The sequence below is a fragment of the Balaenoptera musculus genome, chromosome 8, assembly GCF_009873245.2.
Source record: "Balaenoptera musculus isolate JJ_BM4_2016_0621 chromosome 8, mBalMus1.pri.v3, whole genome shotgun sequence".
In the NCBI taxonomy this organism is placed as follows: domain Eukaryota; kingdom Metazoa; phylum Chordata; class Mammalia; order Artiodactyla; family Balaenopteridae; genus Balaenoptera; species Balaenoptera musculus.
The window spans coordinates 10,862,739-10,888,114 of NC_045792.1; the positions used below are offsets into that span (position 1 = coordinate 10,862,739).

At 39.1% G+C, this 25,376-nt stretch overlaps 1 long non-coding RNA gene across 6 annotated transcripts in view; it reads left to right on the top strand.

Moving 5' to 3' along the window:
• Positions 1 to 25,150, top strand: part of LOC118899045 — a 253,287-nt gene extending 228,137 nt beyond the window's left edge. For 5 of the 6 annotated variants that reach the window (XR_005020870.1, XR_005020874.1, XR_005020875.1 and 2 more), the window contains 2 exons: positions 24,520 to 24,744; positions 24,871 to 25,150. This is a non-coding gene — a long non-coding RNA (uncharacterized LOC118899045). The remainder of the gene's footprint in view (positions 1 to 24,519; positions 24,745 to 24,870) is intronic. The other variant, XR_005020873.1, reaches the window with a different exon arrangement.
• The last annotated feature ends 226 nt before the right edge of the window (positions 25,151 to 25,376 follow it).

Here is a 25,376-nt window from a genome sequence, read left to right on the forward strand (position 1 = left end):
GAAGATAAAATAGTGGAAATAACTACCGTAGAGCAGAATAAAGAAAAAAGAATGAAAAGAATTGAGGACAGTCTTAGAGACCTCTGGGACAACATTAAACACACCAACATTCGAATTATAGGGGTCCCAGAAGAAGAAGAGAAAAAGAAAGGGACTGAGAAAATATTTGAAGAGATTATAGGTGAAAACTTCCCTAATATGGGAAAGGAAATAGTTAATCAAGTCCTGGAAGCAGAGAGAGTCCCATAAAGGATAAATCCAAGGAGAACCATGCCAAGACACATATTAATCAAACTATCAAAAATTAAATACAAAGAAAAAATATTAAAAGCAGCAAGGGAAAAGCAACAAATAACATGTAAGGGAATCCCCATAAGGTTAATAGCTGATCTTTCAACAGAAACTCTGCAAGCCAGAAGGGAGTGGCAGGACATATTTAAAGTGATGAAAGGGAAAAACCTACAACCAAGATTACTCTACCCAGCAAGGATCTCATATTCAACAGAGATTCGACAGAGAAATTAAAACCTTTACAGACAAGCAAAAGCTAAGAGAATTCAACACCACCAAACCAGTTTTACAACAAATGCTAAAGGAACTTCTCTAGGCAGGAAACACAAAAGAAGGAAAAGACCTACAATGACAAAGCCAAAACAATTAAGAAAATGGTAATAGGAACATACATATTGATAACTACCTTAAATGTAAATGGATTAAATGCTCCAACCAAAAGACATAGACTGGCTGAATGGATACAAAAACAAGACCTGTATATATTGCTGTCTACAAGAGACCCACTTCAGACCTAGGGACACATACAGACTGAACGTGAGGGAATGGAAAAAGATATTCCATGCAAATGGAAATCAAAAGAAAGCTGGAGTAGCAATTCTCATATCAGACAAAATAGACTTTAAAATAAAGACTATTACAAGAGACAAAGAAGGACACTACATAATGATGAAGGGATCAATCCAAGAAGAAGATAGAACAATTGTAAATATTTATGCACCCAACATAGGAGCACCTCAATACAGAAGGCAAATGCTAACAGCCATAAAAGGGAAAAGCGACAGTAACACAATAATAGTAGGGGACTTTAACACTCCACAATCACAGATGGACAGATCGTCCAATCCCACTACTGTGCATATACCCTGAGAAAACCATAATTCAAAAAGAGTCATGTACCACAATGTTCATTACAGCTCTGTTTACAATAGCCAGGACATGGAAGCAACCTAACTGTCCATCGACGGATGAATGGATAAAGAAGATGTGGCACATACATACAATGGAATGTTACTCAGCCATAAAAAGAAATGAAATTGAGTTATTTGTAGTGAGGTGGATGGACCTAGAGTCTGTCATACAGAGTGAAGTAAGTCAGAAAGAGAAAAACAAATACTGTATGCTAACACATATATATGGAATCTAAAAAAAAAGGTTCTGAAGAACCTAGGAGCAGGACAGGAATAAAGATGCAGACATAAAGAATGGACTTGACATGGGAAGGGGGAAGGGTAAGCTGGGATGAAGTGAGAGAGTGGCATGGACATATATACACTACCAAATATGAAATAGATAGCTCATGGGAAGAAGCCACAAAGCACAGCGAGATCAGCTCAGTGCTTTGTGTCTACCTAGAGGGGTGGGTAGGGAGGGTGGGAGGGAGATGCAAGAGGGAGGAGATGTGGGGATATATGTATATGTATATGTATATGTATGATATATGTATATGTATGTATGTATGTATATGACAAGACAAGGTTGTCAGCTCTCACCACTATTACTCAACATAGTTTTGGAATTTTTAGCCACAGCAATCAGAAAAGAAAAAGAAATAAAAGGAATCCAAATTGGAAAAGAAGAAGTAAAACTGTCACTGTTTGCAGACGGCATGATACTATACGTAGAGAATCCTAAAGACGCTACCAGAAAACTACTAGAGCTAATCAATGAATTTGGTAAAGTAGCAGGATACAAAATTAATGCACAGAATTCTCTTGCATTCCTATACACTAATGATGAAAAATCTGAAAGAGAAATTAAGGAAACACTCCCAGTTACCATTGCAACAAAAAGAATAAAATACCTAGGAATAAACCTACCTAATGAGACAAAATATCTGTATGCAGAAAACTATAAGACACTGATGAAAGAAATTAAAGATGATACCCACAGATGGAGAGATATACCATTTTCTTGAATTGGAAGAATTAACATTGTGAAAATGACTATACTACCCAAAGTAATCTACTGATTCAGTGCAATCCCTATCAAACTACCAATGGCATTTTTCACAGAACTAGAACAACAAATTTCACAATTTGTATGGAAACATAAAAGACCCTGAATAGCCAAAGCAATCTTGAGAAAGAAAAACAGAGCTGGAGGAATCAGGCTCCCTGACTTCAGACTATACTACAAAGCTTCAGTTATCAAGACAGTATGGTACTGGCACAAAAACAGAAATATAGATCAATGGAACAGAATAGAAAGCCCAGAGATAAACCCATGCACATATGGTCACCTTATCTTTGATAAAGGAGGCAAGAACATACAATGGAGAAAAGGCAGCCTCTTCAATAAGTGGTGCTGGGAAAACTGGGCAGCTACATGTAAAAGAATGAAATTAGAACACTCCCTAACACCATACACAAAAAATAAACTCAAAATGGATTAAAGACCTAAATATAAGGCCAGACACTATAAAACTCTTAGAGGAAAACATAGGCAGAACACTCTTTGACATAAATCACAGCAAGATCTTTTTTGATCCACCTCCTAGAGAAATGGAAGTAAAAACAAAAATAAACAAATGGTACTTAATGAAACTTAAAAGCTTTAGCACAGCAAAGGAAAACATAAGACAAAAAGACAACCCTCAGAATGGGAGAAAATATTTGCAAATGAAGCAACTGACAAAGGATTAATCTCCAAAATATACAAGCAGCTCATGCAGCTCAATGTCAAAAAACAAACAACCCAATCCAAAAATGGGCAGAAGACCTAAGTAGACATTTCTCCAAAGATGTACAGATTGCCAAACAAACACATCAAAGGATGCTCAACATCACTAATCATTAGAGAAGTGCAAATCAAAACCAAATGAGGTATCACCTCACACCAGTCAGAATGGCCATCATCAAAAAATCTACAAACAATAAATGCTGGAGAGGGTGTGGAGAAAAGGGAACCCTCTTGCACTGTTGGTGGGAATGTAAATTGATACAGCCACTATGGAGAACAATATGGAGGTTCCTTAAAAAATTAAAAATAGAATTACCATATGACCCAGCAGTCCCACTACTGGGCATGTAGAAAACCATAATTCAAAAAGAGTCATGTACCACAACGTTCATTGCAGCTCTGTTTACAATAACCAGGACATGGAAGCAACCTAAGTGTCCATCGACAGATGAATGGGTAAAGAAAATGTGGCACCTATATACAATGGTATATTACTCAGCGATATAAAGAAATGAAATTGAGTTATTTGTAGTAAGGTGGATGGACCTAGAGACTGTCATACAGAGTGAAGTAAGTCAGAAAGAGAAAAACAAATACTATATGCTAACACATATATATGGAACCTTTAAAAAAAAATGGTTCTGAAGAAACTAGGGGCAGGACAGGAATAAAGACGCAGACATAGAGAATGCACTTGAGGAAACGGGGAGGGCGAAGGGTAAGCTGGGATGAAGTGAGAAAGTGGCGTGGACATATATACACTATCAAATGTAAAATAGCTAGCTAGTGGGAAGCAGCCACATAGCACAGGGAGATCAGCTCGGTGCTTTGTGTCCACCTAGAGGGGTAGAATAGGAGGGTGGGAGGGAGGTGCAAGAAGGAGGGGATATAGCGATATATGTATACATATAGCTGAGTCACTTTGTTATACAGCAGCAACTAACACAACATTGTAAAGCAATTATACTCCAATAAAGATGTTAAAAAAAAAAGGTCCCATTCTAGTGAGAAGGACATAGATGTCTATAAATGGAGAGCAGATATGATCATTGTTGTGTGGAGATGGGAGAGGAGAGGGTATTACAGGTGTGGCAGAGTGATACCACATCTTGGAGATGAAAAGAATATAACCTTCATGTTATCTAGCCTAAATCTCTGCACTCTAAGAATGCCAGAAAAGTTCCTGTGATGATGTCACTCAATCTATATTTAAACTCTTCTAAGTCACAAGAACTTTATTTCTCAAAGCATCTTATCCCACAGATTTATATCTTTTACTGATAGAAAAAGTTTTTTTGTTTTTGTTTTCTGTTGACCTAAAATTTACCTCCTCCAAACTTTCACCAATGAGTCTAGCTCTTTCCTCCTTTGCTATGAGGGAATATTTCTACTCTTCTCTTTTTGGGAGACAGTCCTTGAAAGTAGATATTAAATCCTTTCTTAATGTCCTCCTTTCAAATTAAACATGAGTAAATCTATATACAGATCTTTCACAAGTCTTCATGTATTTGTTTGTCAGTTGATATGGCAACCAGAATTGAAAATATTCTGCAGCTTTCCAACCAGTGGAGAACACCATGTAACTAGTCTCTCCCTTATTCTAGACAACATAATTCTATTAATACAGCCTGTGTGTGCTTTGGTTCTTTTGGAGGCAAAACTGTTGGCTTGGTTTGTATTTTCCTTATAAATAATCCATGCCCCCTTGAATGCCCTCACACTTATTCTGATCTCCTCCCCTGGAAATATTTTAGAATAATTATTATATGAACTCTCTCCCACACAATTCAGTTGGAGTTTTGAGCCTAGCATTCAAAACTTATTTATTCCTGTCATATTTTGTGCTCTTTATTTTGACTTCCTGTTGGAGTTCTCTTTGAACTTTGATCTTGTCATCTGGCACAGCTTTTATTTTCCCCCACTTTCAATATCTACAGATTTCATAAGAATCGAATCTATTTTTATCCAAGGCTTTAATGAAATAAACAAGACAGGATCAAGAACAGAGCTCTTCGGCAAACCATATATGTCTGGTCATTTCACAATATAAAAAGCTCCCAGTTGGGCTGTCATTCAGCCTCCCTGTCTCTGTCTGCAGGGTACAGGTATGGGGGAGAGCAGGGCATGCTCTTTGACAGTGATGAGTCTGACCTAACCAGAGCCCGAGGTGGCATGTTGGCCAGCCGTTCCAAATCAGGTCATACTTCACGGAAGGTGGGTTACTTGGTGTCATGTCCTAAAAGCCAGGAAGAACCATAATTGCTAAAGACAAGAATTCTATAATGTTTTACTGCTTGTGGAGTTTTCACACATGCACGGTCTTGTAACTATGAAACGCTATCAGTTGCCAATGAAGATTTGGGGCTAGGGAATGGCAGAAGAAAAACAGAATTTACAGCAGAGTGTTCTGTTAATGGAACTCCAGATAGACCAGAGGAGGGAGAAACTGGAGAATGGGAGGCTAGCAAGGAAGCTACCAGAGGTACCCGGGAGGTGAAGAGGTGAAGAAGTTACACACACAGGAGTGAAAAGTGAAGAGGAAGGAGCAGATCAAAGACATATGTTCCACAGAAGAGCAATGGGACTTTGTAACTAAAAATGGGTTTGGGGAGGGAGGGGGAGGGACAAATAAAAGACCATTCCCACATTTTAAATCTCGAAGAATGACGGCCCAGTTGACAGAAACAAAGGAGCTGGTAAAGGGAATCCTGTTTCGGGTGAGGTTGGTTTTTCTTGTTTTAGTGTAACACTTCGGTAAGAACCTAAGACTGAAGAGTCATCATCCGCATTAGCAAAGAGAGAGGGTTTCTGAGGAATTGTTATTCTCAAGTCAAAACTTAAATGGCCCCCTTCGTGGCATGGCAGCCTTGTAGCATCACCGTGGCTGTCAGCCCCTTTTGGTTTCCTGGTGCATTGGTGGACTACTGTAAAAGTAGTAAATATTGTTTCCGGTTGAACCAAGGATCTCTTAAGCTTGCAGGTCCATTTAAGATGTTGCCAGTGGTAAATGTGGTTGTGAAAATCTTGGAAATGGAGGTTAGCTAGGATTAATGATGTCCAAATCATAGAATGAGTCATAGGAATAAAATCTTGGATATCTCATTCTTTAACCATCAGCAGATATTTTGACAAAGCTATCTACCTACTCCTAATGGAACATTCTACTTGTTTCTTTCAGTGAATGTTCAATTTTTAGTCTCTCTACACCCACATGCACACACACAAATGAGTGCTAAAGAGAGAGTGAAAAGATATTAACTCGAAGCCCCATTAATCAGCCTTCAGAAATGACCCTGTTATTAAGCTCTTGATCATCATCATCACCAGCTATTCATTAAGCACCTGATTGTGCTTATGCTAAGGATGCGCACACTGGGCAAAAGTCACGGGGGGGGGGGGGTGCCCTCTCTGGGCATATAGACGCTGCATACAAGAGCAAGAGAGAAAATAATGTAAAATGGACAAACAAAAATGCTAAGTGATCAATGATTCAGTTTATCGTATTCTGGAGAAAGGGAAATTGGGCAAGACATTTCTGCTTGATTTGATAGGGTACCTTCTCTCTCGTTTTCACAAGCTTCCCTTTAATCAGTCTCCCTAAAGATTTTGGCTCTAAAGGGATTGTATAATACGGGGTGGTTTGAAGACCCAAGAGCTAAATATATTTGACTCTCTCTTTGTTCTTTTTTGTTGTTGATTCCTATTATTGAACATGGATATTTTTCTTTTAAGTCCAATGTGTCATTCTTTTTCTTGTAAGCAAACCTCCCCTATTCCTGATGTGGCATCAGTGCAGATATCCCCATGTCTGCATCTAACTTTGTATTATCTAGAAGAGGGGACCATCAAACTTTATCTATAAAGGTCCAGAGAGGAAATAATTACAATATCACAGTATGGACTTTGCAGGTCATATGATCTTTGTTACAACCACTCAACTCTCTCGTAGTGACAAAGAAGCTATAGACGAGAGAAAACAAATGGGTGTGACTAGATTCCAATAAAACAGGGAGTGGACGGGATTTGACTCCAGAGCTGTAGTTTGCTGACCCCTAAACTGAAAGAAAGAAGTTTGTTTACTAACAAAAATGTGTTAAAAACCAACCCACATCTCCCTATATGTGATGAAGAATTCTTCATCCGTAGACAGAGGAATATGAAGAAATGACAAAGCTCGTCTGAGGTCTTCAAGCACAGAATTTCTCAACAAATATAACTGCTCTCATCTATAATTTGCCATTTCAGTCAGACATTCCTATGAAGTAGTCTTTGGAAGTTTGATTATATTATCCATTTTATTTCTGGGAGAAGGGATGCCTGTGTTCCGTTTACTAAATGTGTCTGGTAACTTCTTAAAAACGATCTCCTAGAAATTTTCCTAAACGTGCATTTCCTCTTCTTAGCAGCTGCATTAAGCAGTCTCCTCCTGCCTTGACTTTCTGTAGTCAGTGCCCTTGCTGTACCCATTATTCCCCTTTCTCCTTGAAATCTTCACACTGGGACCACATATACTGACCATTTGTTTTTTAGTTGGTTTATTCTTTGTTTAGACAGTAGTCTACTCTCCACTGACTGCACCAATCGAGACAAGTGACGTAGATAATCTAGAAACAATGGATAATCCCCAGGTCACTCCAACTTTGGAATGCTTTATATGATTTTTGTGGGGACAGATTTACCTTGGTAATTGTATTCTGCCCAACCTAATATTAAAATCAACTCTCATTTCTAGAGCACCTCATTGACCGAAGTGATTGAAAAGTGTGTCTCTGATTAAGAAAATCATTTGATACGGATAACACTTAGGCAGATAATAAGAGATTTGAGTATATGAATAGCTAGATGGCAACTGACATGTCAATCAGCAAATATGTTTAAAAGCACTACTATTTGTCATGGACATGTAGCATCTACTTAAATATTACTAGGTACTTTTATAGGCATTATTTTAACCCTTAGGACAACTGTATTATGGGGATATTATCAGCTTCATTTTTGTTTTGTTTTTTAAAGATTTATTAATTATTACTTATTTATTTTTGGCTGCATCAGGTCTTAGTTGCAGCACACGGGGTCTTCATTGAGGCACGTGGGATCTTTCATTGCGGCGCGCGGGCTCTTTGTTGTGGTGCGCGGGCTTCTCTCTAGCCGTGGTATGCGGGTTTTCTCTTCTCTAGTTGTGGTGTGCAGGCTCCAGAGCACGTGGGCTCTGTAGTTCGTGGCATGAGGGCTCTAGCTGAGGCGCGTGAGCTCAGTAGTTGTGGCACACGGGCTTAGTTGCCCTGTGGCATGTGCGATCTTAGTTCCCCGACCAGGGATCGAGCCTGCGTCCCCTGCATTGGAAGGCAGATTCTTTACCACTGGACCACCAGGGAAGTCCCTCAGCTTCAGCTTGAAGATTAGGCTTTGAGAGGTAAAATGACTTCCTGCAGGTCTCAGAAGGATAAGGGGAGGGTTGGGATTTGTGCTCAGTCCTCCAATAGTAGTAGATCTAGCACTCTTTAGACAGCTACCTGTGGGTATAGTGAACAGATTCCATGCAATTCAGAAACAGCATTGCCCTGCTTTTTTCGGGACACTGAGAGGACTGTATACATAATACAAGACAGGGTTGTTACTTGGAGGGAATTTGAAAGCTATTCTCAGATATTAAGATACATAGGCATTCACACTTCTGTGCCTTTGTTCCTGTGCTTCTCTTGACAGTCCCCATCTTTATGTTTGGCAAATTTACTTAGTTTATATGCAACAGAGTGCATCCATTTAAAATATATAATTGATGAGTCTCTACAGGCTTACATCCATAAAAGAGCCGTGACAATCAAGTTATAGAACATCTTCATTATCTCCAAAAGTTTCCTTGTGCCCCTTGGCAATCCATCTCTCCTTCTGGCCCTGGCCCTAGGCAAGCACTGATCTGCTTTGGGTCTCTATAGATTAGTTTGTATTTTCTACAGTTTTATATAAATGGAATCATACAGTATGTACTCTTTTGTGTTGGTTTCTTTCATTCAGTATAAAGATTTTGAGACTCATCCATGTTGCATGTGTAAGTAGTTTGTTCCTTTTTACTGCTGAGTAGTAGTTTATGGTAGTATGGATATATCACAATTTGTTTATTCATTCTCCAGTTGCTAGACATTTGGGTTGTTTCCAGTTTGGGGCCGCTCTGAACATTTGTGTGTAAGTTTTGGTGTGGACGTATGTTTTTATTTCCCAGTAGAATTGCTGGGTCGTATGGTAGATATATATATTTAACTGCCAGTTGTCCTCCGTGGCTTACCATTTTACATTCCCACTAAGAGCATGTGTGAGTTCCAATTTCTCTCAATATTCTTGTCACAACTTGTTATTGTCAGTCTTTAATTTTTAATTTCTATTTGCTTTTTATACAATTTTAAAGGTTACACTCCATTTACAGTTATTACAAAATAGTGGCTGTATTCCCTGTGTTGTACAATACATCCTTGTAGCCTACCTTAGATAGCTGTTCTAATGAGCATGTAGTGGTTCGGTATCTCCTTGTGATTTTAACTTGCATTTCCCTGATGACTAAGGACTTTGAACATCTTTTCATGTCCTTATTTGTATATCTTCTTTTGTGAAGAGTTTGTTTAAATTTTTATCTTTTTTATTAGGTTGTCATTATTATTCGGTTATGAGACGTCCTTATATATACAAACTAGATACCAATCTGTCATATTATATGCATGGCAAATATTTTCTCTCAATTTATTGTGTGTATTTTCCTTTTGTTAATGGTGTCTTTTAAAGAGCAAAAGATTTACGTTTTGATCAAGTCCAATTCATTGAATTTTTTCTCTTACAGTTCTTTTATTCCTGGAATAAATTCTAATTGGTAATAATGTGGTTTTTTTATGTTGTTAGATTTGATTTATTAAAATTTTATTAAGGATTTTTACATCTGTGTTCAATCTGTGTTCATGAAAGGTATTGGTCTGTAATTGCCTTGTCATTTATTTATCCAATTTTAGTAAAAATTCAGTTTGAAAGTGTTCTCTTTCTTATCTTTGCCTACCCCCAAAGTTTCAGAGAGTTTCTCCTATATTTTCTTCTAAAAGATTAATAGTTTTAGCTTTTATATTCAAGTCTATTGTTTACTGTGAGATAATTTTTGTATGTGTTATGAAATAAGGGTCAATGTTCTTTCTTTTCTATACAGTTATCTTGTTCTAACGTCATTTGTTGAAATGACTCCACCCCCTCCGTTGAGTTGCCTTGGCACTTTTGTCAAAAAATCAGTTGACCATATAAAGTGTAGATCTATTCTGGATTCTGTTCTGTTCCATTGGTTTGTAGGTCTTTTCTGTCCTCCAGTACCACACTGTCTTTATTATTATACCTCTATAGTAAATCTTGAAATAAAGTAGTATAAAACCTCTGTTCTTTAAAAATTACTTTGAAAATTCTGGAAACTTTGTGTTTCGATATTAATTTTAGAATAAACTTGTCAATTTTTGCAAAAAAAAAAGGGGGGGGGGCTGACTTGCTGAGATTACTTTGAATCTCTAGCTAGGTTTGCGTAGAATTGACATGTCAATGATATTGGAGTCTTCCAGTCTATGAACCTGGTATGTCTCTGCACTTCTTTAGGTCTTTAACTTCTCCCAGCAGTATTTTGCCATTTTCACTGTAAGCTCTTACACATTGTATTAGTTTCCCAGAGCTACTGTTATAAATTATCACTAACTGCTTGGCTGAAAATAACAAATTTATTTTCACTGTTCAGGAGGCCAAAAGTCCAAAATCAAGGTATTGGCAGGTTGGTTCCTCTGGACACTCTGAGGGAGAAACCATTCCATACCTAGCTTCTGGTGTCTGCCAGACATCCTTGGCGTTCCTTGGCCAGTTTCTTACCTCTGTTTCACCTCGTGTTCTCCTTCTATGTCTCAGTGTCTTCTCCTTGTCTATCTCTTACAAGGATACTGTTGTTGGATTTAGGGACCACCCTAATCCAGGATGATCTCATCTCAATATTTTTACCTTACTTACAACTGCAAAGACACTTTTTCCCCCCAAAAGACTACATTCTGAGGTTCCAGGTGGGCATATCTGTTAGGAGCCACAATCCAACTCACTATGCACATATTTTTGAAAATTTATTCCTAAGTAGTTTATGTTTTATGATGCTCTTATAAATGGATTTTTAAAATTTCATTTCCAATGATTTGTTGCTAGTGTATAAAAATATAATTGACTTGTATGTATTAATCTTGTATCTTGTGATTTTACTAAATGCAGCTATTAGTTCTGGTCATTGCTATGTAGATGCCTGTAGGATTTTTTACATCAACAAACATGCCCCTTAAAAATAGAGGCAATTTTACTTCTTTTTCTATCTATGCCTTTTATTTTTCTTGCTTTATTATAAATTGCTAGGATGTCCAATGAAATGCTGACTAGAAGTGGTAAGCACAGGCATCTTTACCTTGTTCCCAATCTTAGGGGAAAATAATTTTATAATTAACTATCAAGGATGATGCTGACAATAGGTTTTTTATAGAATGCCCCTCGTCGGATTGAGAAAATTTATTTCTATTCCTAATATGCTGAAAGTTTTTTCTTTTCTTTTTTTTTGTCATGAATGGGTGTTGAATTTTGTCAAATGATTTTTCTGCACCTATTGAAATAATAATATGCTTTTCTCCATTTATCCTATTACTATGGTGAATTACATTGATTGAATTTTAAATATATCAATAAAACCAATATTACATTCCTGGAATAAATTCTAATGGTAATGATGTATTTTTATGCTGTTAGATTTGTTTTATTAAAATTTTATTAAGGATTTTTACATCTATGTTCAATCTATGTTCATGAAGGATATTGGTCTGTAATTGCCTTGTAATTTATTTATCCAATTTTGGTAAAAATTCAGTTTGGAAGTGTTCTCTTTTTCTCTGTTTTCTGGAAGAATTTTCTAAGATTAATGTTATTTCTTACTTGAATATTTGATAGAAATCACCAGTGATACCATTTGGATCTGGCATTTTCTCTGTGGAGAGGTTTAGATAGTGAATTTAATTGCTGTAATAGATGTAAGGCTATTTAGATTTTCTGTTTCACCTGTGTCAGTTTTGGTAAGTTGTATTTTTCAGTGAATTTTTCAATTTTATTTACGTTTTAGCCTACTTATTATTTATCTAACCTAGATATTTTCTCTTCTGTGAAACCTTCCCTGATACCTCCATTAGAAGTGATTTCTCATCCTTTGTGCCACTACTTTGTCTAGTATCATTTGTCCTCTCCACCTTCCTTTGAGGTTGTCTGTTCATATATCTCTTCCTATGCTAAATTAAGATCCCTGAAGTTCAATGATTGCATCTTATATATCTTTGAGTCTTTGCCACCTTTTATGGTGCTTGGCACATAATAGATGACCCTCCATCCCAATTTAAGTTATCAAATTATTCCATCTGTTGTTGTCTAATTTATAGTTACAGAAGCATGTGTCTAATTTCCCCAGTAGACAATGAGCATCTTTTGCAAAAATGGCAAGTATTATTCAATGTTCATATTCCTTCTATGTCTTATATTTAGAATAGTTTTTTAAACTATTAAATTGAATAGACTCTGCACAGTACAGAAAAATCAGTATTCTATGAACTCAGAGAAGAGAGGTTAAATGGAAACTTGGAAAGCACGCATTAATAAAGGAAGAGAAATGAAGGAACTAACATTATTGAGCACTTACTATGTGCCAGACATTGTGATAAACAGTTTATATTCCTTATCTCATTTAACCTTAAAATAATTAGGGATAGAAGATATTATCATCCTCATTTTACAGATCAGGAATCTGAAGTTCAGAAAAGTTAAGTACTTTGCCCAAGCCCACAAAGTTATTAAGTGGCAGATCTGGGTTTCAGACCCAAGTCTGAATGATCCCATCATCCATGTTCTTGGTTTCAATCATACTTTTGCCCATTTGGTTTTCTTCAAGACACTTGATGGATTTTCCCAAGTTCCCTTTAAACTTTGCTAGAGTAGAATATTCTGTGGTCCCCCTAATTGAGCACTGGAATCATTGTAAGTTTGGAAAAACTACAAAATATTCCCTGGGTACATGTTCCACCTATGGCATGAAATAGACAGAAGAAGCATAGAAGATCCAAAAGAGATTTATCTCAAAGTATGCTGCATAACTCCCTGTGGTCTTCCCACTATTCTTCATCAGCCTTTTGTCTACAACCCTGTTGTTCTTTTGATGATATCAGTTACCACCATTCTGGCTAATTGGAGGCATCCTTGGTTCCTGAGTCCCTACCCAAATAGCATAAGGGAAATTAAGAGGCCAAGACCATGATAACTCAAACAATTTCCATGACTTGATGTGAAAGAAGAGGATCTTTCCTGACAGCTGATCTTACCTTTATGGATGTTTCATATTGGTTCTGTTTAGAAAGATCTGTGGGCTATTTTGTACAATGCAGTCCTTCTCCTTATGCCTTGGTACAAGATAGGTCAAACACCAGATCCAATCATATAGCGTCTCTGCTGCTGCCAACTAAGATGTTTCTATCTTCAGTCTATTTTCTCTCTCAACACAACAGTACTCTGTAAGTCACCTAGATCTGGATTGCCTATGATAACGCAGCTCTTCCCAAGTAGAAAAATGAAAAATGAAAAAATGCACCATTTTACCAATACATCTTAGCCAAAGAACTGGGACAGGAAGAAGTTTTTCTGTGATTTCAGCCTGTCAATTGAAACAGGATGTTTCTGAGGTCTTCCCAATGTGAAAAAAAAAAAAAAAAAAACAATAATAGCATTTGTTTATTTATTTGCATACGATACTGTGGTCAGGAACTTGCTACTTCTCCAGGGAAACTGTTTGCAGCGCATCATTGAGGTGACAACTTAGCAATTCACACTGATCATTCCCTGTGGTCTGCCATGGTGAGGGTGATGCTTTCGTGTATTATAAGCACCAGGCAAGGGAGCTGGATCAATTCTCTCGAAATTCTAGTCTTGGTTGGAATAACTCCCTTAGGCACCCACAGCTCTAGGTTTTTTCAGACTAAAAAGTATAGCAAATACTCTCAGAGCTGTTCACATTAGGAGAAAAGAAATCTAAAAAGCATCCCTGCCTTTTAAATGTCAAAGATCAACATGGGTATCTTTCTTGCTTTAAAGAGTAGATAATGGCTTCTTTGTGGTCTGAGCTTCAAATTTGTTGAGGGGAGTATGTTGTTGAGACTTAGAATTAATTAATAATGTTTATCATGCAAACCTGGGTCAGATGATATTCCACATGGAGGTAAGAAAGAAGAAAATGGCATAAATACATGACCCCTTGGAAGCTGTTTTCAGTTGAGATTTTTGAGTAGGCAGTTGAAATCAAGGGAAATATAGGAAGAGTAGGAGCTAGGAAGAAAAGAAGGGCAGAATGTAACCACTTTTTCCTTCCCACCTAACACTATGCTTAGGCAAAGCACAGTCCATAGGAGAGTATTTTCTAAAATCTTGCTGAATAAATGAAAGAAATGGATGGATAGATGGATGGATGGATGGATGGATGGATGGATGGATGGATGGATGGATGGATGGATGTGAGGTTCTGAACTTTCTTACATGGTAGCTTCAAATTGTGGTGATTTTGTTGTGTTCTATCTGGGTGCTGCCGAAGCCCAAGAAAGACCTTCCTATTTATTAGATCCTAGAAACTGAACATGTACTCTTCACTGCCTGGACAAGACCAACTTCTGCAGTTCTCTTTATCCAGAGGCAGAAGGGACCCTCTTGCCTGCAGCTGGAGTACTGTTGCCAGTTTCAACAAAGAACCTATAATATATTGCCTAAGGAAACAGTGTTTCCTCTTACAATGTTCAATCTTCGCTCCTTTGCCATGAGGGGGGCTGTTCTTAGAAATGTCCTCCAGACACTTTGCTATTAAACCAGGATGCAAGTTGCATTGCTATGTAATTCCCCTGAGTCCCTATGAAAGGAATGAGTCGGGACAGATACAGCAAGATATTAGGACACATTTCCCCATTCTTCATCCTGCACAACACAGAAGTGAACTTGATTTCAACAAGATAACCCAATTCTCAGCATGCTTTTCTACCCACTTTTACCCGTAACACTTCCAAATTACTGTCTTTAATTCAAACTGTGCAGCGCAACGAGAAAATGAAAAGAAGATAAACGAGTTAGTCAAAAGTAAAATGGCATTTAATTAAAACTTAAGCTTGCAAATTCATGGAAAATAAAAGTATTTTGCTCAAAAAAAAAGGTCGTGTGATTAAACCTCAGGGCAGCATCACTGTCCTTTTGTGGTTCTGAGTGTATTTCATTTGTACATTGGAAGTAGATATTTGTCGTATTGTTAATAATTGCTCTACTAAATTGTTCACTCAGCATTGCCATCATTTTAACTTTTTTTAGTCTCAGGCTTTCCTCTTCTTTCTGTACTTAAGTTTCTGAGTGACGGTTTGTTCTCATAAGCTTTCAATTAAAAAAAAAATTATTGAAGTATAGTTGATTTACAATGCTGTGTTAATTTCCGCTATACAGCAAAGTGATTCAGTTATACATATATTTATATTCTTTTTTATGTTCTTTTCCATTATGGTTTATCTCAGCATATTGAATATAGTTCCCTGTGCTCTACAGTAGGACCTTGTTGTTTATCCATCCTGTGTGTAACAGTTTGCATCTGCCAACCCCAAACTCCCAGTCCTTCCCTCCCCCAACCCCCTCCCCCTTGGCAACCAAGTCTGTTCCCTGTGCCTTTGAGTCTGCCTCTGTTTCCTAGATAGGTTCATTTGTGTCACAATCCACTTATTTCACTAGTTATCTTTATTCACTTAAAGGTGAAGACTCAGATTGTGATTGTGTTGTAAATAAGTCAGCTCTTTCCTTCACTTTCATGGAAAAGCTGTGGATGCTAAAAAAGAATGGAAAGAAATAAAAATTTGGCTAGTCTGTTATGAACTCAGCCATTAGAGTAAGTAGAGCTAACTCTGAGGGGAAAAAAAGAAGAAAATGGAAAAGGTGTTTTTAGAGCTTTTAATCGAAGCCCCCCAGTGTCCCCCTGCTCTGTTTCTTTCTACTACCTTTACCCCACCCCTGCCCCACAGTCAGAATCCAGGGCACAGGCCAGCTCAGAAGCTGAAAGGAGAATAAGAGGCAGCCTCTGGATTATCCTTCCCCAGTAATCTTGAAAGATCGAGGCCAAAAGACTCTGCCTGGAGGAGCTCCTCTTTACAGTTCTAAAACTGCATCAGGGAAACTTCTAAATTGCATCAACAATCCTAAAATCTTTATAAGTAAAGAATTTTCTACATTTACAAAACTTAATCTCGTTGGGATCTTTTGCGGTAGAACACTATGAAGAGAGGTAAACATCCCCTATATTCTGATGTATTGGGCACGCTCTTTGAAACGTTGGAGGGACTGTTTGCCAAAAAGTCTTGGCAGTTTTCAAAGATGGCTGGCCAAGTCATAAGAGAATGAGGAGAAGAAGAGGTTTATGTAGAACTGAGTCCAGCATTGTGTGTAAAACACAGGTTTCAGTGTAAAGAAATCTGTTGCCTAAAAACCTTGGGAAATATATCATCCTGTCTTGTCTTTACTACATAGATACCCCACACAAGTAGCCTGTTCTTTAAAAAAAAATTTTTTTAGAAGAATATAAGAAGATAAAGATGGTCCTAAAGAAACAAATCTCTTTATTTTAATTTTCTTTTCCTTTTCCTTTTACATTTAAGAGTTAAGACAACATTTCAGCAGAGAAATGTGGAGAAGGGTAAAGGGAAATCAATAAAGTTATTCTGTGACTTTTCCAGGAGGGAGATGTGTTCATCAAGAATGGCTTGCTTGGCTATATATTGAGTCCAAGGAGAGCAGGAGTTTATTTTGAAACAGATTTCCCAGCTAGACTGAAAAAATATATATATACACACACACACACACACATAAATATGTATATATGTATATGTAAGTATGTGTATATGTATATATACACATGTACATACACATATACACACATATATACATACATAGATATATAATTCTATAAGAATGGTGTATTGTGTGTGTTAATACTATCATATATATTTTAATATATATTTAAAACGTGTGTGTAAGTATATATGCACACATTTAAAATATATATGTTTGTGTGTATATGTATATATACACACACACATTTAAAAAGTAGATAAGAGTAGTTTCTTTAGATAACTAGTAATACCAGACAAAAAATTCTTCTCATAATGTTTTATATACATTGATTTGGGTCATTTTACACTTTATAAGTTTCTCTTATAAGTCTTTTGACTCCTAAAGAAGGCAATGGGTTACAAGATCCTAAAAAGAGAGAAAAAGGAATGTAAACCAGATTTCCTAACCCCAGGCCAGTAGAAGTGTCTGTGACCACAAGAAATCTTCTGAAGAGTCTCTGTGTCATTTGTGTGGTCACTTTCTCTAGAGACCACATTACAGAAATTTTTAGCAAGTGTGATTTTAGCATGAAAGTCAAGGTGGCCAGGAGACAGTTCTGCTGGGCTGGGGCGCCATGTTCTCATGTTTATCGGAAACAGTGGTGGTTTCTTCATGGACAAATTTGAACAACATAATTGGGTGGAGACAGGATACCTGGGAGTCAGGCATGACTTCACCTTCACAGTGTGATCTTGAGTGAGTTATCCATCCTTTCTGAACTTCAGTTTCTTTGACTATGAAATGGAATGGATACTGATTCTTGCCCCTTTCCAACAACATGCTTTCTTACTGCCCAAGAATCTTGTCAAAATTTCTTTGTTCCACTCAATGATCAGGAGATTTTGGAGACAAGTTAATGGGCATCCCCTTTTCTCGACCCAGTCTGGTATGGTAAATCCCCCCATATTGAGACTCAACATTTTTCTTCTCTTGTTTTGTATATTCAGACTTTAAATTGTTTTTAACATCAGCTAAGATATTCTCTTTCTTTTCTAAATCCAAATCCCATGTATATCATAACCATTAAGACAATGTTCTTGTAGGGTAATAGAATCTAGACAGAGAGAGGGACTAGGCAATTCTAGAATTTCCCTGGAGGGGACTTCAGAATTCATCCAATCCAATCCTCTCATTTTATAGTTGTGGGAGCTAATGATCTGAGAGGTGAAATGTCTTGTCCGAGGTGACTGTGACAGAGGTAAGCAGAGAACTCATGTCTCTTTAACTTTCAATTCTATATTCTTTCCGTTGGTTCATCTGTCTCAGGACCCCTATAACCAGAAATAGAACCTGAAGTTCAAGAAAGCAGACCAGACAAGGGTGTGTAAGTCTTTGATTTTCCCCAGGGCCAGATTCCAACTCTGTGTGCACATCTTGGCCAGCAGGGCTTTAATATCTTCACAGAGGACGGAGGATTCATGGTTGCCAGAGCCTCTTCTTTGCCCCTTCTTGTCCCATAAGACCCAGCCCAGAAACTGGATCCAATTGAACTCCCGCCTTTCTGTGTTTATTATGGACGTAGTTGCATTTGCACTTTATCCTATAGTTCTTAAATTTGATCTTCCAGTTGACTTTCCTCATTTTATATTCAGCATTTACTGAGAGTTTGCCTTGTGACAGTCATGGTACAGTGGGATAGGTACACACAGAGTGTGCGCCACAGTCACTCCCAGTGCTGGGGGCCACTGGGGAAAGAGAGACTGAAGTCATCCAAAGGAGTCAAGGAAGACAGCAGATGGGGTGTTACTTCTCCTTTCTCATCAGCACAGAAAAGTTCATTCTCTGCAGTGGTATTTTCCAGACTAATCTCTCCCTTGTTTTCAATAGAAGAGGAGGATTATGTAGGATTTTTCCCCCACCTTCAGGTCCACTCAGGTCTTACCTTGCTTGTTCTCCATGAATTGTCTGAACAGAGCTGTTTCCTGTTTCCTGATCCTTCAATCATTTCTTACTGCACAGTCAAAAATAGTCATCAGGGCTCCGAGATTTTATTTTATATATATATATATATGGTATGTGGTTAGAGGGAAGATACTGTTCACCAAGTATGTCCTCCCCTACTTTAGTTTTCTGATCTGTTTTCTCTATTTACTTTGCTTTTAAAAAGACATTGACAACTAGGTACCTAGATGTTTCTGAGAAACACCCAAAACATTATTAACATTTTAAATAGAATCTAAACACCAGCCAGATTTTTTGTTTAATTTTTGAAATTCTTTTTCCTCCTTCCTTACCTTAGAACGTTTTTCTCTTTTCCATACATTTTAAGATATGGATTTTGAGTCACTAAGCTCATGGCAGGAGAGGAAAATCATCAACTAGAGGTTGCTTGTCTCTGTATCACCAGTTGATAGGTCTGTGTTACATGACATTATGGCCCTAGACTATATTAAATTCCCAGAAAAGTACAGAATGAACGGTAATTTGTAAAGCACCTATTACATGGCAGGCAGAGTTCTAAGCATAGTAGAAACAAAATCAGCACATGTGCAGGTAAATCCCTTGCAGAGCCGGGCATATAGACCCCAAGGCCCATAAACTGAACAGTCCAGCAGTCTTGGGGTAGATAGTCAAAATATCACAGTGAATCTTTAAAGACCTAGGAAGGCCGAAAGAATTTACTCAACCTCCCCTAGTTTGGGAATGCAGGTTGGCCTCAAATTGTAGTTGGTTTGCTCTGGGCCAGCCTGCGTTGGAGCACACCATCCAACATTCCTGGAGGGCGAAGCATTAGACCGCAGAAGGCGAGCCGGCTCCCTCTGACTTAGTTCTCTGTGGTCCTCGTGTCATTGCTCGTTGTAGCATGGAGAGACTCCTTGAGAAGTGTTGGATGTGCCAAGTTTAAAATCTCTGAGGTAGCAGTTTCCACCCTTAAATTATTCCTCGGCTTCTTCCCAGAGCACTCCCTATTCATCGCTCTCTGTTTTCATCTCAGCAGGAATTCTGATACTGCCGCTGCCCCTCAGTCCCCAAAACGTGTTTCAAAGTGTTTCTGTATTCTTTTAGTTTTACTAATTCTGCACGCTCAGTGCTTTTGAAACTCATCTATTTTACAAATGCTCAAGTAGACATAATCGTATCTTTTGGAAACCCTTCCTGACTGCGCTGTCGTTAGTTAATAATGGGGGAAACCAAGGTGCACAGGGCATGATCATTCTTAACGATACCTTGGGTTTACACAAACTCACTCTGACTGAACTTGCGGTGGTTCATTCTCAACAGCTGGGTTGAGAGACCTAGATTCTATTCTTGGTGCTCTAAACACCTTCTTGGGGAAATGTACTGAGCCACGAATGGCCCTTGGTTCCCAACTATGAAAGGGGAATAATGACATGAGGATATTTGCTTCCCCCTCTCCTTGTCCTAAATCTTTAGAACTAAAACAGCTTTAAAAGATCCGAAAAGTCTGAACGTGAAGAAGGAGTGTGTCTTAACTTTATGACTATTAATGGAAAGGTGAGGGGCAGTATTAGGAGCTTGACTGGAAACCTTGAAATCTGAATCGTAGTTCAATCTCTTCTTGATGATGGGTCATTGCCCTGGATGGATACCTCTCTCTTTTTTAGGGAGAAAGTACTGTATAGTACAAAATAGTATACTGGGAGGTGCTCAGAGATCCAGAACACAATAAAAGGGGCCGAGTCTTCTAAAGAGCATGACTTTGGTCAGCAAAGATGACTCTAAGAACCATGGCATCCACAGGACTGAATGTGAGATAAGAACTCTTGACTTCCAAAGCTTTACCCTTCCGCCACCTCTCTCCTTTCCCTCACAACCTCCAGGCTTTGTAGCAGTTTCAAAAAATATGCAAACTCAAGACCAAGTCCCTAGCCTGTATCCTTGGTTGCATATCATCTCTAGACTCTCAGCCTAGCAATCTCAATCTTCCAAAGTCTCAGCGGGTGGAAATATGCCTCTTTTCTTGCCAGCCTAAACCTAATGACTGAATAGCAGGAAGCCTAGACCAAAATAGAACTTGGCTCTTAGATGACACACATAAGCCAAGAATAATGATCTTTATAATGTTGGGTTCAATTCTCTTACTGCACAGGTAATAGGGATCTCGCCTTTTAGAAGGGTCTTCATCCTCTCCCTCTCTCTCTTTCTCAGTTTACCCACTATTAACAGGAATGAAAGATTTTCTCTTTTATTTTTCTAGACCCTAAAGACTATTGAAACGTACTTCCTACAAATTGGGAGAGTCGGGCCACAAGGCAATGGACGGTAGATTGTCTTTCAGAGAACTTCACAAACCACATGGGTCCATCAGATAAACTCCCCTCTGTGGAGTTAAGCTAGAAACCTGGAAAAGTCCTCTGAAACTCACCTGATGAGGCATAAGGAGACAAGAGAATTATTTTATATATTTATATCAAACAATGTTGTTAAATATATATACTGAAGGATTATCTCACCATTGATTTTCCCTAATACCCTAAAAGGCTAAAGGAAAGCAAAAGAAAATTTTTTTTTCACTGAGCCAAAATCCAACTATTTAGCTTGACATTACTCAGTCTGAGACCCTTGGAGCGGGTTTGAGGTATAAAATCTGCCAGATGACTCCTTTTGAGACCACGTGAACTACAGATAGCCTGTACCAGACACTGCTCCCTACCAGTTCAAAGTGTCATTGCTTTAGGAAAAGGGCATTGCTAACCAAACAGTGCATAACTAAGCTTCCTCTTCCTCACCTTCCTAGGAAGAACAGTAAGGAGTGTTTTTGTTAATTGACGAGGGACTCTCGCCAACAGAAGTTAGATAGTTCACATCTAAAGCACATTTAGAGTTTATGGGCTGGAGTAGACAAACTCCATCCAGCTCTCCCGTGAGAGGTGCCTCCAGCCCCCAAGGATGCATCTTTAGAAACTGTGTTCTGGGTTAATATAATGGAAATTACCCCAGCCTAGTGAAGATTGTAACTGAATCAGTGGTGCCTAAACCCTGAACATGCATGGATGCCTGGCGAAGGACAGACTGAATGCCATCCTATTCCCCTTGCCCTCTATTCAGAGACAGGGATTCCTCAGATGAAGACCAGCAGAGAAGCTAGCCTGCCTGGGATACCATTTATGCATACTTAAATATTCTTTCCTTAGGCGAAAGAAGGAATTGTCGAATCTTTTTGTCAGAAGACACATTATGAAAAACCCTGGAGCCTTTAGGTCAGATGGTCATGAACCACTTCTAGCTTCTCAACCTCTTTTTCTGAAATGAGGGCATCTGAACTGGGTTGCCAGTCTCAGGTCTAGACTTACCCACACCCTCTAAAGTGTAAAAGATGTCTCTCTGCACGTAGCTCAGAACAGTGCTTCACGACCATGTCATCCTGGACGCTTTATCAGTTGATGCTACCTCCTAATCCCCAGAGCAGTGAGATTTCAGACAAAGTACATCTGGCTTCCAACTGCACACCTTTGGAACTTTTAGAATAGATGAAACAGACCAATTTGCTCTTTTTCAGACACACAAACATGAGTATAGGTGGGACCTCTGCCAGAGTATCATCATGGGCAATAAGGCTGCAATTCACCATGTATTAAATGCTGCTTTTCTGTAGCATTTTACTAAGCATTATTCCCAGGGTTATTTAGACCTGAATCCCCCCTCTCCAAAAGTTACAATCAAAATCACATTTATGTGAGTGTGAAAGTTTATTCAAAAACTGCTTGGCGAGCTCCTGCTGTGTGCCAGGTGCTGTATACTGGGAATACAAACGTGACCATGTCACAGCCCCTGTCTTCATTCACCTTCGAGTTTGGAGGTGGAGATGGCATAGTATTTAGGCAGTGCCAATACCATAGCATCTTCTTCTCTCCTCTAGCTAAGGAAATCACGCTGCCCAGCACAGGGCCTGACATAGAGTCAAGTCAATAAATATTTATTGAAAAAAATGAACTAAATGCAAAAGAATAAACAAATGCTAAGATAAAGTGTAGGGTGCTATGCAAACTACATAGGAGGAGAAACTAGGCTAGTTTGAGAGGGTTACCTGCAGAAAGTGTCATTTACTCTGAGACAGGCAATAAAAGAGTGTACTGATGCAAAGGAAAAGATCATGCTTATGGAGTTAGACCTGGGTTCAAATCCTAGGGGAGATTCCAAACCTTACCCTTTGCATCTATAAAACACTGGTGATGGCTTTCAAGGCTGTTTTGAGGGTTAAATGAGATACTAGTTATCTGTGAGTGTCTGGCCCATTGAAGAACCCCAATAACAGCTTAGAGGGGTCACAGAGAATGGAATTGCAACAGTAAAGCAAAAGTACCTAAGTAGTAAGGTTAAGAGCACAAATATTTTGAGGGTCAGAGAGCAATACTAAGCTTAAAATCATGGTGGAAGCAAGGGAGAGGTGCTACCTCTTTTAGCCTCCCAGCCCACGCAAGGGTGGAGGGGGCAGGTGACTTGTCGAGGTTTGTCTTCCTCCTCAGAGCCGTCCCAGAAGGCTTTCATGTTCCGCTTTTAGCTACAGGACCAGGTATCACCTTCCTGTCGCTGTTCACAGTATGGTAAATACCCTTGCAGGTAATCACATGGTCTTGGGATATTGGGATGTGTGGAAGCAATTTGTGTGTGTGTTTGTGTGCACACACATGCATGCATACATAAAAATATAATTTTTACCTGTGTGTTCTCGTAATAATTAGCTTCTGTTGCTTTTATCCTAAATATCACAAATATACCAGACTCCCTTCCTCTGTTCTTCCTTCCACCCATGTACATCAGACCCTTTCCCGCTACATTCATGTAATTAGATCAGTTAACACACACACACCCACACCCTATTCTCTACTGGCTTCAGCTCTTTTTAGGTGACCTTTTGGGAAGTGCCGTGAGATGCATTGGCTTGCTGGCTATGTTAATGTGGGTGGGGAAAGACTGGGTTGGGGGAGATGCCAGCAGCCGACTTGTGGTTTGAGTTTTCAGTCCAAGACATGAGATAGGACTGTATTTTAATATGACCAAAAAAAAAAAAAAATCCGACAAGAGAGTGAGAGAGGCCAAAGAATGGAGATGGTGGTGGCCGGAGATGAAAGAAACTCTAAGACATAAAAAGATTTTAGACCTAAAAATGTGGGGAGGGGAGAAGTAGAAGTGTTTAAAATGATGATGGGGGAGGGAAGGCAGTTGATTGGGCCTTTGAAACCATGCCAGGAACCAAGAGCCAGGGGCAGTGGCAGAGGAGAAGGCCAGGTAGGACAATTAAAGTGGAAATCTGGCTCCCTACGGGCAGCATGGAGCAGGGCTACAGAATTTGCTGCCGTGGGAGGTGGGGCCAGTCTGGCACAGTCTGTGGGTCTGAAAGGAGCTGGGCGGGTTGGAGAATGCCAGTCCGCCTTTGTAGTTCTGAGCTCAGGGAGGGGGTGACAAATACTGGGCTTCAGGTCAGAAGCCTGGCTTGGGTGGCTTCTGGAGAAATTTTCCCTCTGCTCCCAAACTCTTAAAATGAGCTCATCACACCACTGGCTTCCAATCACAGCATAAACACGTGTCCTGGAGGCCGTCCTCCAAGCAGAGATTTCAGCAGTGGTACCTGTTGGCTGACTAATGGGGCCCTTTCCCTTTCCTATTCCCTAGAGACCGTAAACTGGGCTGAATACAATATCCTTGCATATTTCCCATCACCCTCCCAACATGCTTCACATCTCCCAGACTCCTAGGGTTAATCCCCAAGACAACCTTGCTTTGAAAGAAAAAATGTGGTGAGCCTACTTGAAGATTTGGATCCCAGAGGCCTCTTGTCTGTCCTGCCTCAGCCAGACACCGGGCTCAAGGAGATGGACGTTTACAGAGAAAGAAGCAGTAAGTTCTTGTTGTTGTTTGTTTTCAAGGCTTGATTGCGCTCCAGATTTAGGGTCCCTGAAAGCAATGGGTTTTTCTTGTTTCTTTTCCTTCCTTCTTTATTTATTTTTCTTTCTTTCTCTGCAGAAATTAATAACGTCCTATCCTGCAGATGATTCATAAACGCGATTGCATTAGAAAGCGCTTCTTCGTTGCTGTTTGTAGCCCGGGTTAAAGATACCTAAAGTTGATCTGTGTGTGCCTGTTCTCAACACGCTAATATTTGGAACTATATCTGCATTTGTGAAAATAATCTGTACTGCTGGTTCTTCTCCAGAATAAATGCTACATAACTGGCTGATTGATTGTAATTGTGATGAATTTGTCCCAGGACTGGCATGGACGTCTTCTTTGGGGATTTTTGTGCCTATTTTGCTGCTCATCAAAAGGGATGGATAGACAGACTTTGGAACGAGGGTGTGGTCCGGCTGATTCAGCTTCCTTCCCGGCCCATCTCTGACTCCTGCCTTCAGCTTCTCCCCTTCCACCCTGGCTCCTCCGATCCAAATGAAATGGCATCTACCTTTCTTTTCTCTTACCGCCTGTGTTCCACTCGGTCAGGTCGGAGACCACTCCCCGTACTCAAACTCATC